At 37.9% G+C, this 20,565-nt stretch overlaps 1 protein-coding gene across 2 annotated transcripts in view; it reads right to left on the reverse strand.

The window, feature by feature from the left end:
• The window catches only part of NR5A2 (nuclear receptor subfamily 5 group A member 2), a 183,835-nt gene that overhangs the window by 33,684 nt on the left and 129,586 nt on the right, over positions 1–20,565 (reverse strand). The window lies entirely within an intron of this gene.

The raw sequence follows: 20,565 nt of genomic DNA on the forward strand, positions 1-20,565 counted from the left end.
GAGCATTACTTTATTGCAGCTTTTAAAGGCAGTCTAGGAGAATGCCTTGATCCATATGTACAATTTAGAAAATAACACGGTATAAAGATATGTAAAGTTTTCATATGTGATTCATTGTAGAGCTACAAATCTTTTCATTTGACCCCAGCTAAAGAGGTGGTTTTCAAGGAGGGCTTTTGTCTAAGATGAATCCCTACAGCCGTTTCTCTTTCTTTGGCATGTGACATTCTTTATTCTGTTCTATCAGTTTCTGTTAATAAACAGGACTATCCCAAGACCAAATGTTTCTTACAACACTGGATGCTTTAGGAGACACTGAAGTGCAATAGGAACTGTTTGACCTTGTTAAAAGTCCCTATAATTCTTTAATGATATATCAATAGCAAATCAATCTATTTCTAAAACATTATTGTTTCCAAGGACATTAAATCCTTACACTGCTTAGGCTGCCTTAATTCATACATCATGCTGAATTGTGTCTTGGATCCAGATTAGAATTTCAACAGGTGTAAGGATTAATGCCTGCAGAGTGTGACTTTCTCATTTCCCCCTTCCTGCAGAAGTCCCAAATGCCCTTGCAATCCTATTCCTGAGTGGTCCCTGGTCCTTGGAACAGTATTTCGGGAGAGATTTCAAGGAAATCTTTGCACCTAAGGAAATTCTAGTATGGATCCAAGTCCTGTTAACATACATACAGTCATAGAATCATAGAGCTGGAAGGGACCTCCAGGGTCATCTAGTTCAACCCCCTACACAATGCAGGAAAATCACAAGTAACTCCCTCTGCCCTCCTTCTCATGATCTGTCTTAAGTTCACAGAATCAGCTTTGCTGATCCATGATTTAATTTTCTGTTTTTGTTTTCTGCCTTCTCAATGTTCAGTTTTCAAAATTTCTAACTTTATGCTCATCTCCATGAGGCAGCAGCCTCTGGAGATGGAATGATGTCCATAATTATTTCAGTTTACGCATCCACATAGCAGCATACTTAGCACAAACTGTAGTTTGCAAACCTATTTCAGACCATAAGCTTAGTTCCCACTCACCTCTTCCGCAGGTGAGATTTCTGTAGATCCCCCTTCACCACCACTGCGCAGTAGACCTCTGACTCTCTCCAAGCTATTCATTGGTTAGTCACAAACTATGGCTTGTCAATTTAGAATAAGATATCATGCCAAACCATAGTTAAGCTTCTTTCAAACAGGGGTTTGGAATGATACCTGACATGTCTTCTTTATTGTTGAAGCATATAAGTGGTTTGAGGGCTGTGGCCAAAGAGCTTGTTAGAGGAAAGTTGAATTAAAAACACCAGAGTTTGCTTTTGTGGTGAACTTATGGTATATAGAAATCTCTAAGGGATGGATGAGAAGAAGCTGTGTGTCAGATAGAAATGTTCCTTCTACCACAAGAAAATAAAAAGCCGTCTTGCTTGGGTAAGTCAGTTTGTCACACTTCTCACTTCATACATCATCATTTAGTATCTGTAACAACTTTGGGAATCACAGCTCATTTTCCATTATTTGATTTCTGTAGATAGTTATGATATATGTGGCGTAAAGAGGGTGTTTTTGACTTTTCCCTGAGAGAAAATTTAGAAAGCAAAGAATAGGAGAGGCTATATAGAATCTGTAAATTCATGGAAAGATTTGATTTTAAATCAGTGGTCCTCATTTATCCACATCCCCATTCAGACTAACAATACTTTGAGTATGTTGAGACACTCTCCATGAAGAAATTTTACTCACTGTTCTGCAGTTTCCCACTAATTATGGCGGGATGAGATTTAGGCCACTTAGAAGATATTCTAGCAATTCAACCTTCTGTTGTCACAGCATCCCTTTCTACAAAAAAACACAGAGGCCCCCTTTCTGTTCCTAGACACTTCTGAGCTGACAGTTTATTGCCAAACCAAAGAGGTTAATGACAGCCCAAGGTCACAACAGCCAATTAGTGATATTAGTTTAGATTTAAGATATGAGAAGGTGAAAGTCTTCTGAACAAAAGAGTGCTTTTCATCGCATTCAACTTTAAAGCTTGCACATATATAATAAAGCTGTTAAATTGTTCTATTCACTTATATTAACTGGAACACACTTGTTTTCTAGTGATTAGGATCACAAGCTATTCAGAGATATCCCATGCTGAATTCTTATAACCTTTCTGTGTGAGTTTATAGCTGTGAACTCCGACTCACTGGAAGTCCTTCTTAGCACAAAGATCATAATCTCAATCTACTTTATAGATTTTGTTGTTGTTGCTACTGCTGTTACAATTTACCAGTTAATGCTCCATTCGTGAGTTCAGAGCACTTGACTTTAAGCCAGCTTGATTATTGGTTATAGGACCAGTTGGCATATTGAACATATGACAAAATATGTTGGGTTTTTTTAAAAGGTGACTATAGCTACTTTAAAATTACCCCAAATTTGGGAGTCTGTGGATTATAGTCCCAATGACTCAGTACCTCAGCTATAACTAGAACCCAAGTGGCCAAACAGTCACACCTATTGGATCAATATGTTACTAGATAGTAGTTCCCATTATCCACTTTCTTCCACCCATACATAATTTTTTTAAAAAATTATTATAAATTTATTATAAATTATTATAATTTTTTTAAAAAATATTTTTAAAATATATATTTTTAAAAATTATGTATCTTGTCTCATTTTTTTTTAAATGTATCATGTCTCTCTTTAGCCATCTTTTTTTCTAGCCAGGGGGAATATTTTCGCCTTCATCAATGATGCTAGAATTTGGAGGAACCCATTGAAGTTGTTAAGGAACAGGTTCCGGAAATTCAAAAGAAAATATTTCTTTACTTGTGCAATTAAACTGTGGAATTCAGTGGCAGAGAAAGTTGTGATCAGGGGTGGAATTCTAGCAGGAGCTCCTTTGCATATTAGGCCACACACCCCTGATGTAGTTAATCCTCCAAGAGCTTACAAGAAAGAGCCTTGTAAACTCTACGAGAATTGGCTACATAAGGGGTGTGTGGCCTAATAGGCAAAGGAGCTCCAGTTAGAATTCCACCCCTGGTTATGATGGCCATGAGCAAAGATAGCCTTAAAAAAAGAGTTAGATGTTAGATTCATGGAAGAGACGTCCATCTATGGCTACTAGCCATGGTTACTGAAAGGATGAAGCGAACCTCTGAATACCATGCTGAGAGGGATCAGAGGACATCCTTGTTCATTTGTGCCCTGTTCATGTGGTCCTTCAGGGCAATTGGTTGGTCACTGGGTGAGACAAGTTGCTGGACTAGATGGGCTGCTGGTCTGAGCCAGTATTCATACCCAAGCATTTGTTGTGCCCCCTACATGATGTAATAACCTACCTGATGAGGATAAGACAGTTTCCACCCTAATACTTTTCTGTAAAACTGACTTTTCAGAAGGGCATTTCTATGAAGGGGATATTGTTGTAATCATAAATATTCGCTAACAATTTGTCTAATGTTTGTATTACATTTATAGCTGGGCTTTAATTTTTTTAAAAATTCTGCCTTGAGTCTGTGAGAACCACTGGCTATAAATAAAGTAATAAACAAGCACTTGTAGGAGCAAAGGTAATTTAACCCAATTCATTTTAAAATGCTACTTTGTTATTAAATGGCTACTGCCTAATTTGAAATAAGAATTCTCTCTCCCTATTCATCAACATTCAAATAGTTACTGTATGTCAGCAGTTCCCAGCACAGGGTATTCCTCTTATACTGGACATTTTCGAGTAAACAACCTTTGATCACTCTTGTTTAAACAGCCTGCGTTAGTTCCAGCTTTCTTGTCCTAGAAACTGTCTTTTGAAAGTAAAGGGGATTGAAATCCAGAGGCAAGTGAGCAATTAATATGAACTTTTATAAACAGAAGATAAATATTTTGTCAAAAGTGATTGTTTAACAAAAAGATATTATTCACTAACTGTACTATCATCCATTACAGTTAGCTGCTACCATGTAATAAATGTTATTTGATTCTTTCCTTGTTATAAATACATATTGATTTAGTTTAAACCCTGGACTTCAAAATGAGTTATATCTGGTCATTGCTAAACTGCTTTGCTCAATAGGAAAAAAAAACAAATCCCACCCAACACCTATTATACCACTTTAATTAAGACAAGCATCAGCTTTATGTACAATTATTTGCTTCTGCCAACTCTCTGTGGTGTAAATATTGAGCAGTCACCTCCCTTGAATGCTAATCAATCCTTTCTGAATTCCAAGTATTTCCATAAATTTCAGGAAACATAGTTTCTGGCACTATCCTCCAATGCATATGTTATGCAGAAATTAGAGCTGAAATATGTATCTCTATCTCAAATTGTTCAGCCCCACTCCCTCAAAAAATCAGAATACCAGAAACTGGGTTAGAAGCTATTGTCTGATTGCCAACCACAATGGAAATGACATAAAAGCCTCTGTGTTCAATATATATGATTTGCCTAATTATGATCTGACTAATAGATAAGGAGAACAAAATCCAAAGATTATGTTACAAAGGGTGATTACAGACAGGCAGTTTGGCCCAACTCAGAGACACCTCTGAAATCGACCCCAAAAAATCCTTCTACACACAAACGTCTCCTGCCCGTCCTCATCCTGCACTCACCTCATCCCACACTCACCTCATCCTCCGTAGTGTGACTGAAAAAGCTACCACTTCCATTTTTGAGCCGCATGCCAGTTGCCTCCTTGCCATCTGGAAGCAGAAGGGTGCAAGCGAGGCGCTTTGGCGGTGTGAAGCTGCCAAACTGTCCCAAGTCGCATTCAGTTTTTTAAAAATTAAAACTGTTCAGTGTGGATGAGCGCATGTGTGCACATGTGCACACATGCACTTACATGTGCACATATGTGCATGCATGCGCACTTATGTGTGCACATGTGCATGATTACTGAAAATGTATGGGGATGGGAATCATGTGCAATGGCCATCTGAACATGCCCGCCCCATGGATGGGATGGGGACAGCTTGTGGGGGAGCAAGTGGAGGCCGTCTCAATTTGGGACACCTCCCATCCGTCCCAAAATGCCCGTCTGTTATCAGCCAAAGGGTTCCAATGATTATCACAAAAAGAATCAGTTTCCCCAGATATTAAAGCAGCTAAAAAGAGATTCACTTATAAGACATTTAAGTTAAAAGTTCATTAAGTTCATTTATAATAATGGCAAACCTGTAAAGTATCTCTCTCCAAGGAGCCATGGAAAGTTACTAAGGACAGTGTGATCTCTCTGTTTTTGCCATTAATTTTCTTTCTAGTCCTACCTAGCTAAAATAGCCACCAGACTTCACATAAAGCAAAATTTTAGGGGTGATTCCTGTCCAGACTGTCTAAGGAATTTTGAGGCAACCTAAGAATATTGTGAGTAAACTGTTGTGGAGAGCGTTCATCCTTTTTTTTAAACATACACACTGTACTAAACTTGACAATAACCTTTTTTTCAGTAGAAGCTAGTTTTGCCAAAAGTGTCAGTCCTCTCTAGGAATTGCTGAAAACTCTTTGAGTTTACTATAGAGTTTCTTAATGCAAAATCCCATTAATTTTCTTTCTAGGCCTACCTAGCTAAAATGGCCACCAGACTTCACATAAAGCAGAATTTTAGGGGTGATTCCTGTCCAGACTGTCTGAGGAATTTTGAGGCAATCTAAGAATATTGTGAATAGACTGTTGTGGAGAGCTTTCATCCTCTTTTTTTTAAACATACACACTGTACTAAACTTGACAATAACCTTTTTTTTCAGTAGAAGCTAGTTTTGCCAAAAATGTCAGTCCTCTCTAGGAATTGCTGAAAACTCTTTGATTTTATTATTTTATTCTTCCAATTCCTAGAAAGGCATGATGCCACTTCTAGGTTTTCTGTTGGCTGATGGCCCCCCTGATATGTCCCCAAGCCTGACAACCTTAGCTAAACCATACTGTGGTACCCCATACTCAGGGTTTTTTAAAAGAAACAGCCCAGCAGGAATATATTTGCATATTATGCTGTATCCCTTGATGTCACCATTGTTGCACACAGTGTTTTTTTGTAGAACAAACCCAGCAAGAACTCATCTGCATACTAGACCACACCCCCTGAAACAAGCCAGCCAGAACTGTGTTCCTGTTCAATGTGTTCCTCCCATATTAGTCTAATCTGCATGAGACTTCTCTCATGCCAATGCTAAACACAGATACAAGGAAGCAATGACAGAGTTTCACAGAAAGCCCCGAACATTCTTCACCATTTTAAATAAACATACTTGAAATCTGTTATGGAAGTTGTTAGAAGGACTACAACAATCAAGATTAATTAATACATCAGTCCATAACAACTGAATCCCAAGGAGACTCTATACAGCCAGCAGGCTATATTGGTGCTCCATTCTGACATCAAGTTTTCAGAGCCTGAATTTGCTTTTTAAAGGCATGCTCAATCAGAGTATATTGTAAAGATCAATATATGAAAGACCATCAAGTAATAGGAATAATTCTTTAAAATGATTAGTGTGTAATTTAAACAAAATAAGAGAACCCTACCGTGCAGGATGTTCTGTCGGGACTTCAACGTTTTAGTGAGCATTCAGCATGTTACTGAATGCTGGTAGTGTGTAAAAAGGAAATAATTACAAAGCAACCACTTCAAAGCCAAATTCTCTCCAACCTCCACAGCTTCTGAAGACAAAAGCACCTGACTGCTCTTCATACACTAGGTAGTGTCATCCAATTGATTTCTTTCAGTGTGCTAGAGCATTGTTCCGGTTTTGAAAATATAACTCCATGTCTTCAGGATTGGCTTTATACCCTTCACTTGAAGTCTTGGAGCAGTTTACAATCTCCTTCCCTTCCTCTCCCTGCAATAGACAGCCTGTGAGGTGAGAGAACAGGTCTGAGAGAACTGTCTCTGGTCCAATGTCACCCAGCAGCTGCATGTGAAGGAGTGGGGAATCAAACCCAGTTCTCTCAGATTAGAGTCCATACACTTAACCACTACACCAAACTGGCTCTCTATGCCCAGCTAAAACTGCTGCTCAACTACTGCTTCAGGCCGAAATGGCAATATGGAAGCAAAATATTTGGGCTTCTCATATCTATGACAGCCATGACTTTCCTCATTGACTAAAAGGGAGCAGGCTGCTTTTCCTGCATTAAACAACTAATTACGTTACGGCATCGTGAGATATGGGAGATGCATATAATGGATAAAATTACTTATCAGGTGAACCAGTGCAAATCCCATCTTCATTCTGATTTTGTTGAAGTGTGGTCTATTATTTTAGATTACTTGTTGCAGCTTGAAGTGGTTCCAGAGAATATAAAACCTTTAACTTTAATATGTTTGTATTGTAAATAGTGTATACGACGTGATGTGTGGTATCACTTTGTCTCTATAGATTTGGTGCTTAATGATTTATTCTGATAATTTGTAAATGGGTTTATTTTGTGTTAGTATTGCCATTATGTTATACATTGTGTTATTTTGTGAATATTTATATGTAGATGCATATTATCTATAAAATGTTAATTTTTAAAAGAATTAAGCAGAAAACTGGCTCTACATTCTGCCTTCTATCTCTATGTCTAGACAACCTAAAGACTTGCTTTAGATTAAAGCTTGTTATACAGGCTGGATAATTGGTCCAATGGGATAGGCAACTAGGCACTATGGCAGCCCTAAATAGTCCTCTGCACCATGGTTAGTTTAATAGTTAATCTGGCACAATATATGGAGTTCTAAGAGGCAGTTATTTCTGCCTGTCTCCATGTGGATAATATTTGTGTGGCTGTGGGCTTATAGTTACTGGGTCATTCACAGATTTGATAGGACAGATTCCAGCTAGATAATGTTGCATTAGAGGAGACTGAATTACAGTCTAGGCACTATAGTTTCTGCAGTTCTATGCAAGACCAAAGACTAAAAAAGTGGAGCTGGATGTAGAATTGCATTTCTTGAGAATCTTTTTTTTTTAAAGCAAGAGTCTAGCTCTGATTATGGTAAAATTAAACTTAGTGTCTGGGCACTGCTTGATAAAATCTGTGTCAGCAGAGTAATGGCTGGATGAGCTTGCCAGTGACAAAGGCTGGTCTTTGGTTCCCGGCATTGCCCTACTTTTCACCTTGAACAGCAGGTGTGGAATTATTCAAGATAAGCGAAAACATTCACCTTTGGATCTTTTGCAAGTGAAAGAATTCAGCGTTTTTGGCACAGAATTTGGATTACAATTTTTTTTATTTACCAGACCAGAGCATGCACACTGTTGCCACTTCACAAAGGGTGACATTTTGGCCTGTAAGCCTTTCTTTGCTTTTGAATAAGAGCCCATAGTTTGCCATACATAATGATTAAATGTTTACCATTTCTACAAGTCCCAGTTGTCTCTTGTTAAGTGAGACGTGGGATCAATAGTTGCTCTGCAATTATTTGCCCATTGATAAAGCCTTCATTTCTTAAATGAAGTACATTTATCTGTGGTCCTGACAGTGATAAGAGAACCGTACCCATCAGTCGCTGCCTATTCTAGCATTAAGCTCAGCAGACAGACAAGTGACTGGACATGGGTCAAATGATGTCTAACTTTCTTCCTATTGGCATTTCACTTTACAAACTGTTCAGATGGAAGCTTTGACAAATCATCCTTGCTGAGTCCAAGTAATGAAAGCAAGCAGGACAAATGGAAAGTTTTGGTAAAGGGAAAACAAGGACTGGATTGTAGCTTACATGGCAGGGATTGCTTGAAACAGTGCACAGCCATGTCTGAAAGTACAAGGCCATACAAAAGCAATTTCTGTTCACTCCTTTTAAAGTTTACATTGAACTACTTTCTGCTACTAAAATAACGAACCTGAGGTTCTAACTCAAATAGGTGTCTTTCTCAGATTCAGCTTTGAACAACGGAGGAGGGTTTACACTGATTTCTCACTACCAATGCTTCACCCCCAGGCTTCTGTTTTCCCTCGGAGCAAGTGATCGATTTCCTACCAGTTGCTCCATGGGCACATTTTGACATGGGGCTCCTTCCAATTCCCTGCGCAGCATCACAATCCTTAAAAGACAGCATCACAAAACTGCAGGGAACTGGAGGGGTCCCTGCATAAAAATGCACCCACAAAGCAATTGGTGGAAAATCGATCGCTTGCATGAGGGGAAAAAAGAAGCCTGGGGGTGGAGCAATGCTAGTGATAAATTGGTCTCAGGCTTTTATGTTTTTATGTATTTTTATGTGTTTTATCTATAATGCAAGCTGCCTTGACTTCCTTATGGAAGAAAGGTGGCTAATAAATGTTTTAAATAACAACAATAACAACCACCACCATTCATTTTAGGCTGCAGTTCCATGTATATTTTGCTGCAAAGAACTCAGCTGAGATTTATTTATTAGTAAACCTTTTTAGATTGTGGTGGGGAGGTTCATTGATTAAACAATTTTATTTGGTAACATATGGTAACAAATCATATTTCTTGAATCATTAATAACTTCTTTTATCTTTCCCATATATTACTTTCTACCCACCCCTCCCTCCTGTTACTTGACCCCCACCAGTGTTATTTACTTAAAGTACTAGTGTTTAAAGGTACCCTTAAGTAATAAAAACAAAAATTAATATTCTTCTTTTTTCTAAAACTTAATCGTTATAAAAAATTGTCCAATGTCCTTTTATTTTCCACTCTTTTTCTACATATTTTCCACTCCATCTTTTTTTTTCTTTGCCATCTATTAAATTGTTTACTGTCTTTCACAATCGGAATAGTTTGAAACAAATACATTATTCTTGGTAGAATATTCATTTTAATTTGGCTATTCTACCCAACAGTGACAAATTAAGTTTATTCCACTTTAACATATCTTCATCCATTTTACACCATAGCTTCTCATAATTATTTTTGAACAAATCAATATTCTTCGTTGTTATCTCCACACCCAAATATTTTACCTTAGAGGTAACTTCATATCCCGTTAGTCTCTGCAATTCTTGTTGCTTATTTATTTGCATATTTTTACATAGAAGTTTTAATTTTTCTTTATTAATACTAAGTCCCGCCAACTCCCCATATTCTTGTATTTTGGCTAACAACAAAGGTGTGACTTGTATGGGGTTTTCATTTATAAACATTATATCATCTGCAAATGCTCTGTATTTGTAAATAAATCCTTTTACTTTTAATCCTTATATTTCTTTATCTTCTTGAATTTGCATCAGTAATATTTCAAGAGTCATTATAAACAACAGTGGAGAAAGTGGACAACCTTGTCTTGTACCTTTACTAATTATCATGTCTTCTGTAAGATCAGCATTTATACATAGCCTTGCACGTTGTTCAGTATATATTGCTTTTATCATTCTTATAAAGCTTTCTCCCAGCTCCGTTTTCTCCATTACTGCAAACATAAAATCCCAATTTAAATTGTCAAATGCTTTCTCTGCATCCGCAAAGAATAATGCTACTTCCTTTTCTAGATGTCTTTCATAATATTCTACAATATTTACAACAGTTCTGATATTGTCTCTTATTTGCCTTTTGGGAAGAAACCCTGCTTGATCTTCCTTTATAAAATTCATCAAATATTGTTTAAACCATTCTGCCAAGATTCTTGTATGTATTTTATGTATGTTGTTAGCCGCCCTGAGACCACTTGCGGAGAGGGCGGGATAGAAGTTTAAAGTAATAAATAAATAAATAAATTTATAGTCATTATTTAATAATGAAATTGGTCTATAATTTTTTATGTTTGTAACATGTCTATCTTCCTTTGGAATCAATGAAATAACAGCTTCCTTCCACGTACTTGGTATTTTCCCTTTTGTTCTTATCATATTCATCAATTTCTGAAGTTTCGGGATTAACTCCTCTTTGAGGGTTTTAAAAAATTTAGCTGTATATCCATCTAGCCCAGGTGCTTTTCCATTTTTCATTGCATTAATTGCTGCTTCAATTTCTATTTTTTCAATTGGATCGTTCAAAATTTTTTGCATATTTTCTGCTAAGGGTGCTATTTTTATCTTTTGTAAGTACTCATCCATCTTTCCTTTCCTTATTTTAACACCTTTAAATAACTTGGCATAATACTTAAAGAATTCTCTTTTTATTCCTTCTTGATCTACCACCTCTCTTCCATCCACCACAATTTTATTAATAATTTTACTTTCTCTCTTTTTCTTCAGTTGCCAGGCTAAATATTTTCTGGGTTTGTTTGCTTTCTCGAAAGATTGCTGCTGCAATCTTTTCAGATTCCATTCCAGTTCTTTATTTAACAAATGTCATTTGCATTTGTAATATTGTAATCTCCCGTATAATTTTCTTTTTCCCTGGGCTTTTTCTCAGTTCCCCTTCTTTTTTCTTTATTTCATTTTGAATGTCCAACGTCTGTTTTTCTTTTGCCCTCTTATTCAATGTAATCAATATTTCTCTCATTACTGCTTTATAAGCATCCCAGACCATCTGAAATTCTATATCCTCTTTATCGTTTATTTCGAAGAAAGCTTTAGTTTCATTTTCTAGAGATGTCACTATTTCTTTATTCTGTAGTAAATCTTCATTCAATCTTCCTCTTCTCAACTTCTTAGACAATTTTGTAATCCACATTATTGGGTTATAGTCAGCTCCAATTTTAGGTAAAATCTCTTATTTTCTTTGTTATAAGGCCTAAGTCTTTAGTGGCCCACAACATGTCAATTCTGGAAAAAGTTTTATGTCTTGCTGGAAAAAAAAGTATAGTCCCGCACTTCAGGATTAAATTTCCTCAATATATCCTCCAAATTTTCCTGTTTGACCAATTCAAAGAAAGACTTTGGCAATTTTCCTTCCTTATTATTTTTTTTTACCCCCAGACCTATCCAGTGTGTTCTTAATTGTTCCATTAAAGTCCCCCATTATCAAAACTTGGTCATAAGTCAGCTCATCAAATTGTTGTATAACGTCTTTTAAAAAAGCATCCTTTGCACCATTTGGTGCATATAGTCCCAATAACAGCGGGGTTTTTTTTGCATTTAATATTATTTCTACTGCTACAAATCTTCCATCTTTATCTTTAAACACTAATTTCAGCTCCAATTCTTGTTTAATATAGAAAATCACTCCCCTTTTCTTCTGTTCAGCCAATGAATAAAATTCTAGTCCCAGTTGTTTATTCCATAAAAATTTGTAATCCTTTTGTTTGATATGCACTTCTTGTAAACAAACTATATTACAATTTTGCTTTTTAATCCAATGAAAATTTGCCTTTCTTTTTTGTGGTGAATTTAGTCCATTTACATTCCAAGATAATAATTTGTAATCCATCATGGTGCAAATTTTTTATGTTCTTCATAAAACCTACGCAGTTTCTGTGTGCTTGTAATTGTAATCCTTTTTCCTTGCAGCTCAAAGCTCAGACCTTCAGGTATTATCCATCTATACCTCATTTCATTGTCATGTAGTTTTTCTGTCAATTTTTTATATGCTTTTCTGTCATTTATCACTTGTCTTGGAAATTCTTTCATGATTCTTACTCTGCTGCCTCCCACTATCAATGTCTTTGCAAAAATTTTATTCAAGATTTTCCCCACCATTTCTTTTGTCATATATCTTATGACCACATCTCTTGGTAGATTATTTTTCTTGGCATATAGTGAGTTCACTCTATACATATGCTTCTAGTTCCTTCAGGATCTTCTTCCAAAAATTCTGCAATTATTCTTATTATATATCCTTTCAAATCAGTCTCTTCATCCTCTGGTACTCCTCTCAGACATATCTGGGTTTCCATCAATTTGCAGTCATGAATTGCCACCTTGTATTTTTAACAAGGTGGAATCATGCACTTTCACTTTCTCTTCCACCTCTTGGCACTTTCTTTGATGTTACCACAGTCTTGTTTCTGAGATCTTCTATATCTTTCCTTAGCTCTTCAATGTCTTTTCTAATTTCTTTTTTAGAAGCAGTTATCATGTCTCTCACCTCTTTCATCATCCTGGCTTCCATTGTTTCTAATTGCTCTTGCATTTTCTCCATTGAGGCAGTCCTTGCACGGGTTAACTTATGCTCTGACATTTAAAAAAACACAGAAAATTTTGACCTCTCCAACATAAATTTAAACTATCAGGTTTGATAGAGTAAGGCTTGCCCTTTTCAATAAGCCTAATTTCGCCATCCTCAGATCCTCCTGGGCTCAGATATTAATTTTTAAAGTTTTTATTTCTTCCAAAATGGCAGTCGCGACTTTCTGCTTCCCTTTAAAAAATTTTTTCCTTCAAAAGGCTTCTAAAATAATTATCAGCGATAATGTCCAATAGTATTTACCTTATAATTGTCACCTCTGTCAGCGTCACCAATTTTTAATGTCCCAAACACTTTAAAAACTTTGTTTAAATTTTGACCTCCTAGCAATGGCCGCCAATGTTTTTCTATGATATTATAGTCCTAGAGAAGGCTAGCTGCTTCAATGATTTCCCTTTTCCATCCGACACTTCCTGCTTTTCTTGCCACCAAATCTCGTTTTCATTGGTAAAAAGATCTCGCGATGTTTGACATATTTCCTGAGTTGACTGTGAGAGCTGCAAATCTGTGACGATGGGGCTTTTCCACCAAAACCGCAAGTAGACAAAACAATAAATTCCTTTCCACTTTTTAGCACTGTCCTTTACATTTACAAAGTTCAAATTTTGCCCCTTCTCCCCTTCTTCTTCCAAGCTTTCTGAATCTCTATTTCCCACCTTCTGATTTTATTTTGTTTAACTTTAAATAGTCCTGGAATGAAGATAGCCATCAGTACCTTTTTCTGCAGTTATCCAGATCCAACACCGGTCTTGTATAGCTTTAGATGTTTAGCAGTCTCAAAGAAGGTTAGGATCCTGTTGAGCTTATGTCAAATAAATGACTCTGGAAACTTCTGCAGATGATGAATATGCAACTCGTCTCCAGAGACTCCTCAAAGCCTCAAAGGAGCACCCCTGGGACTCCCTTTTAGCCAAGGTAAATCTCCTCAGAGTTTCCTGTGCATATCTTGGACTGATCTCTGACTGAGAAAAGTAGGCAGTAGGCATTAAATTGACCTCCACTATCCCGAACAGAAGCCCTGGCCTGCTCCCCTACAGAGAAGCGATTCAGCTCGGCACTTGCCAACCCCAGAAGTCAGATTGTGGTGGGGAGGTTCAATCCCATCCACCCCCACTCCCAAAAATGTTGTTAGCTTTTTTAGCACCCCTCAACATGTGTTGATGTTTTTTGCCTGCATATTTTACTTTAGAAGAAGATATTGGATTTATATCCTGCCCTCCACTCCAAATCTCAGAGTCTCAGAGCAGCTCACAGTCTCCTTTATCTTATGCTGCCACAACAGACACCCTGTGAGGTGGATGGGGCGGCTAAGCCATTCCAAGGCTAATTTTGATACTTATTCCATTTTTTTCCCCTTTCTTGTTGAGATGGTCTACATTGTAAATTCAAATTTACCTTACATATTATTTTAGATACAATGTAGCATCTCTAGATCAAGATGTTAATGAACATGTAAACAGTTAATTCCCAACAGTTAAGAACATGTTGGTTGTTAGCCACCGTGTGTGTGTGTGTGTGAAACCTTGTTGGCATCTTAAATTAAAGCTTAAGGCATCTTAAAATGTCATTGTTAATAACTCTGAATTTGGTTTCAATTGGTATTGAACAATGTTCCAGGAAGAACAGATGGGCAAACATTTTTGACTGGATTTTTGAATCTTTTAAAAAATATATTGCTTAACAGCATTGCATAAGTAAATTATTGGTGTTTTATCAGAGAGAACATAAACCAGATTCATGACAGGAAATATAGGGTCTTATACATTGGCTCCAATCCAAACCAAATTATTTCTGATCATGTGCAGCTAAAACTAATGGAACCAATTAATAATGTTAATTACATTAATTCAGGATTCATTGCTTTCAGCCTAACCTGTTGATTTGCTCAATTTCACATGGTAAAGACGTTAGGGTAAATGCCTTCACATGTGTGACTTTTGCTTCTCCACCTTCTGGGATTGAGAAGGTTGCCAGGGATCAGGGTTGCTATCTTCCAGGTAGCAAGTCTATAGCATTATGCCCCCTTGAAGTCTGTCCTCTCCCCCAAACCCCACCATTCTCAGGCTCCACCCCCAAAATTCTGATGTATTTCCCAACCCATAACTGGCAACCCAAGGTGGGATCAATGTAGGAATTCTTCACCTACAAGAGTTTCATCTGAAGTATGAGGAGACTGTTTCCTCCTACTTTTATGGTGATATAGACCCTCTTATGTTGGAGAAGGGAAGAAAGTGGATCTTGTGAATTTAGGAAAATATTAAAGGAGAAACAGAGAAATGAGGGATGATAACACACCATGACTGACAATAGAAAATGAGGGAAGTGAAAGCAAAAATGCTTAAATCATCAACTAGAGAAATTTTTTGGCCACCAAGGGAGCACTCACTGGAGAAGATCCTGATGCTGGGAAAGACAGAAGGCAAAAGAAGACGGGGACGGCAAAAGATGAGATGGCTGGACAGTGTTACTGATGTAACTAACACGAATTTGAGCAGACTTTGGAGGATGGTGGAAGACAGGAGGGCCTGGCGTGACTTTTTCCATGGGGTCGCAAAGAGTTGGACTTAGCTGTGCGACTGAACAACAACAAAGAGAGATCTACTGAGAATTTATGAGTGAACCACAGTGAAAGGTGAATGTATAAAAAGACAAGTGCGTAACTACTTGTTAGGTTTTTCCTCAGGCTGTGTCTGGTCTTCCTGCTCTGACTTCCAGTAAGGTGTCAGCTGTGAGTTATCCACCAGAAACTCAATTCCCAATCATGTAATGGCCCATTTCAGATCAGATGGTGTGTGGGGAAAAGGAGTTTTGCCCCCCATTTCCCATATTCCCAGTTAAAACAGCATCGCCAGCATACATGCAACCCAACCCTCAATAGGACAACGAGAAAACCAGAGCCATTTTAGGCTGAGAAAACAGCTCAGGGTGGGGGAGAGTCTGAAACTCCTTCTCCCCATGGGCCATGATGCCAATATGTGAACAATAGTATCTGTAGTTAGGCCCTTAGTTATTAGTGACTTTAGCAAGATTGTGGCCAAAGTGAAAGTGAGTCTCTGAGTCCCACTACGTAGCAAAGAATGCCTGTTTGGGTGGACTTCCTCCATTGGCATAAATGGAGATGGTATTTGCTTACTTATTTTATTTTATAAAAGATGTTTATAACTTCACATTTTTACCTAACATAGGGACTCAAGGCAGATATCAACAAATTAAAAGTATAGCAACACAAGTAAAATACAGTGCAATGCTCAGTTTTCAAACTGTATGCCATAAAACTTCAAGAACAATGAAGTTTTATGAAAAAGAAAAAAGAAAGATATAACAGGAGTTTCTACAGGAAGAGATGGTCCTCCAAGTATGTTAATCTCAGCAGCTTGAATTCAACTTGGAAGCAAAAGGGCAGTCAGTGTAACAATCTCACTACAGTGTGATATGATCAAAAAGCCTAGTTCCAGATAGCAATGTGGCTGCCCTCTTTTAAACTGCCCTCTTTTTGAAGTTTCAATTTTGATGTTGCCCAGCTGTCCCCTGCTAAGAACCACTGAATGTGCTACAGGTGTTCTTAGTTGGAGAAGCCCTTGTGTGGGATGCATGACTTTGTGGATGATAGCCTGCTGAAGAAGAAAATTAGCTCCTCAATTCTGAGACTATACATCCTCCCACATTTGGACTTGAAGCCAAGCTGCTCAGCTCTTTACCGGAGAATCTAAAACATCAAGGTGGCGGATAGCAGACAGTCTAAATGCATGCAAAGCACTTGAAGCTGCTGATGAAAGGGATCAAATGTAAAGACTGTTTAAAGTAAACGTGAGCATTTTTCAAATGTAATTCCGCTAATTTAAAATACCACTGAAGTGCAAAGGATTTCTTTAAATATTTCATCACAGAGAAGACTACACAGCTCCTTAGACATTTCGGACGCACTGCTTAATGTCTGTGAAAATATCTCACATGCAAAATGAAGGGAAGAGATGTCTTACTGTCCACTCAGTTAATTTATAAGATACGATTAATTCCTGCAACTTATCCTTAGCTGATAATCAGCATCTCGAAAGACAGAGCCTCAGATTTAGAACCAGAATGTTTTAAGGCAAACTGATGATTCATTTTGCTTTGGTTTTTAGCATTTCTAATGCCTGTTCTTGATTGGTGAGAACAGGGTCTTAAAAACTTACCTGTGTCTTATTTCTGAACTTATCAAGATGTGTGTGTGTTTATCAACACAATGCACAGATTATACCAAAGTAACATTTACAGCCCAGTTATGCATGATGCCTGAGACTGAAGACTGAAGCAGTCCACTGGGGTAGGGGGTCCTTCATACTTCCCTCTCCCATCTCTTTTCACTGATGTAAATCCTCTGCCCCTGAAGCTTCAGAGGAAGAACTACTGGTGGAGCTTCTGTACCTGTAGGTTTTTATTTTTAATTGGACAGCACTAATAAAAGGCTCGGAAGGAGACCATTTGGAATAGAGAAATAAAAGGAAAAGAGACCACTGCTAGAAACAGACTTGAAACTCCCTGCATCTAAAAATAGGTATAAGTACTCCCACCTGGAGGCTGGCAACCCTAGTTGTACCCACTGGAAGCAAAGTGACCGAGTTTCAATGTGAAGGACAAAGCAGTAAGTCAGAATGTTGACAGTCAAGAAGATCAGTTGCATTCCAGATCTGGTGACAATAAAAGCCTAAGTCCCCTATACTCTGGAAACCCTGGCTCTTTTGCTCAGTGATAAGGATCCCAAGAACACTCTAGGAAGTACATTTGTCTCAATCCTTTTTTGCCCTTGCATAAAAAAAATAAGAAAAAAGTGTCTTCTGCTGCTCAAGATTCATGAATCAATGAGCTTCTAAGGGTAAGAAATGAAATGAAATAAAAGCCTAAGGGAACCCACTGAGGCGACTTCCCCCCCGCCCCCCCCCCCCAAAAAAAGCATAAGCTAAGTACTATGCATTGACTGCTGTTATTTGTTAGCTATCCAGCTCTATAGTACAGGCAAGTTTCTTATAATGAGTATAATATCCTGGTAAGCTACAGCCAGCTTGCATATTTGGCATTTAAAAACTATCTGCACCAGTATGGTAGCTATGGCACAAACAGGATTCTGTTTCCTGACGAGCATTACAGCAGAGTTGTGCATGCTGGCCTCTACAGGGAAAGCTGCACCTGGACATCACTACCAGACAATCCATTTACATGTGGAAGATTCAGGCACTGGTCTACAGAAAACATGTGCCCCCTTGTCAAGGCTTTTTTTATAGCAGGAACTCCTTTGCATATTAGGCCACACACCCCTGATGTAGCCAATCTTCCAAGAGCTTACAGGGCTCTTAGTACAGGGCCTACTGTAAGCTCCAGGAGGATTGGCTACATCAAGGGTGTGTGGCTTAATATGCAAAGGAGTTCCTGCTACAAAACCCCCCTGCCCCTTGTCTCCTACTACTTGCCCCCCACCTAAGTGCCTGCAATGTCAGGAGGATTCAGTTGAAACTCTGTGCCATTCAGCCCTGGATAGCTGATGACACCTGCACTGGAATCTTCTCTACAAATGTATTATTGTATATCTAGGCTTACTCATTCTGCCATTTGTAACATTTTTAAATATTTTGCTCCGAAGCTTACAACATGATAATACATTAAATATTAGGCAAACAATAACGCACGTTTATTGGCATAATGTTAAATATTAGGCATTCCAATCCATGTTATGCTATGTGTAGAAAGTCCAATAGATTCTTTTTCTTTCTTTCAACACTGCTTTCTTTTGCCTTGGAGGCTTGGAAGCAGATAGGTGAGATATAAATGTTTCACATAAATAAATAAATTCTTTATTCTATCCTAATGCCTTTATGGAAGCTGCAGGATTTAGCTGTTTATTTTTCTTTAGTACCGCTAGGTAATAAATCCAGTGGGCAAAAGGTAATTTAAGTCATTCTTATTAAGCCATCAGATGACAGAAAAATTTCTCATCTTGGATTCAATAAAAATCCTTCTCCCTAATCCTTTTGTTGTTGTTGTTCCTAAGAAGTGGATTTTTTTTTTGAGTGATTCACTGGAACCTCACTGATTTAACTAATTTGTTTTGCACAGATATCTTCCCCATTCTATAGTCCTTTTTCTTCTTACTTTACAGCCCCTGATCTCTAGAAAAGGCTGGTACCCCAACAGTAATTTTATAAAAACTATTGATTTACACTTTCAGAGTATCTTTCATTATTGCTTTTTAAAAAGTATTAACAATGATGAATTTGCTGCATTGTCAAAAGGTGTTTTAAGAAGTCTTTTAAAAATACACTTCCTCTCTGTATCGTTCTAAAATACAAATATATTTCCAGTCCATTGTCTTTCTATCTCTTTTGAAAAAGCTCTGTAGTGTGAAGTATAATGACACAGTACAATGATATTTTATACAAATGGATTTAGGTGATTATGGTACCATTGATGAGTTATCTCAAAAGATCATGTTTTTAATATGGAAAAGCAGCTGATGGCTTCTGCCTAGATAATCACAAACACGCATTTTCCTCCAGTATCATGCCCTTGTATGTCTAATAATCAAAATCAAAGTACAAAACAGTGCAGATATATTCTATGTGATAAACACTATACAATCTGGGATCATTAGAGAGCTCACACCTGTTTCTGATGCCAGACACTCTTGCTGCTTTCCACTGCCCCTGTCCTGACCCTAATATATCATGGCTTATAATGTTTAACAGGAAAGTGGTGGTGAGGAGAAAATGTTGTTTCTCCCCTTGACCACTTTTCCCATTGTCCAGACTGATAGTCCTTACTATAATTCAGAAAATGGTCCCAAGGTTCTCTCTATATATACTGTTAGCCACATGTGGCTGTGATCTGTGAATAGCTAAACTGGCTGTTTGGGGCCACCCAGAGGTTAAGGAGACTGTTCTGCACACTTCGGGATAAGCTTGCCTGTCTCCAGGTCCAGGCAGGGGATTCCCCAGTTTTGCAGGCTCCTCCTCACTGCCAGCCAGCTGGCCAGTGCTGGGAGGCCCCGCCCCAACAGCCACAATGTGCCTTTAGATCTCAGGCAGGTTCAATAGCTTACAACTGCTTCTGTTTGGAAGGTGTGTGTGCCTCAGTGAGAGAGAAAGCTGCAGAGGGGGGCTGAGCCATGTGTGTGTGAGAGAGGAAGAGAAAGAGTGCAGTCCCTCTGTTTGTTTTGCATTCCTTTCTGAAGCTGTGTAGTAAAACAGATAGTAAAGAGTTAACTAGAACCTGAGTATGGGATAGAGGAAAAATCCATCCCCTAGACCTCTCTCTGTGTGAAATACAGCAGATTGTTACATTCAGCAACCCTAGTGAATAAAGCTATCTATACCATTGCCCCAGGGAGATCACAAAAGTATGGACATGCAAACTGTTTATTTTGGGTGCTCTCTCTCTGCGTGTGTATGTGCCCGTGCATGTGAGTTCACTTTCATTTTAGTGAAAGTGTAGCTGCTGGGGAACAATTTGAATGCAAAAAAGAGGAGGAAATGAAGACTGAATTCAGGGGAATTGCACTGCTGTATTTTTATTTATTTTTAG

This window comes from Heteronotia binoei, chromosome 2, assembly GCF_032191835.1.
Source record: "Heteronotia binoei isolate CCM8104 ecotype False Entrance Well chromosome 2, APGP_CSIRO_Hbin_v1, whole genome shotgun sequence".
NCBI classification, from domain to species: domain Eukaryota; kingdom Metazoa; phylum Chordata; class Lepidosauria; order Squamata; family Gekkonidae; genus Heteronotia; species Heteronotia binoei.